We start from the raw sequence: 356 nt of genomic DNA, 5'->3' as shown, positions 1-356 counted from the left end.
TTATCTTTATCTTTATCTTTATCTTTATCTTTATCTTTATCTTTATCATCTTCATCATCTGCATCATCTTCATCTTCATCATCTTCATCATCTTCATCATCTTCATCTTCATCTTGATCGTTTTCATCTGTATCTTTATCGTTTTCATCTGCATCTTCATCGTTTTCATCTGCATCTTCATCGTTTTCATCTGCATCTTCATCGTTTTCATCTGCATCTTCATCGTTTTCATCTGCATCTTCATCGTTTTTATCTGCATCCTCATCGTTTTCATATTTATCGTTTTCATATTCATCTTCATCGTTTTCATCATCTTCATCGTTTTCATCTTCATCTTCATCGTTTTCATCTTCATC

The sequence above is a fragment of the Rhagoletis pomonella genome, unplaced genomic scaffold, assembly GCF_013731165.1.
Source record: "Rhagoletis pomonella isolate Grant_MI unplaced genomic scaffold, Rhpom_1.0 Rhpom_scaffold_00014, whole genome shotgun sequence".
In the NCBI taxonomy this organism is placed as follows: domain Eukaryota; kingdom Metazoa; phylum Arthropoda; class Insecta; order Diptera; family Tephritidae; genus Rhagoletis; species Rhagoletis pomonella.
The sequence above is the reverse complement of the archived record's forward strand: the minus strand, read 5'-3'. Positions refer to the sequence as shown.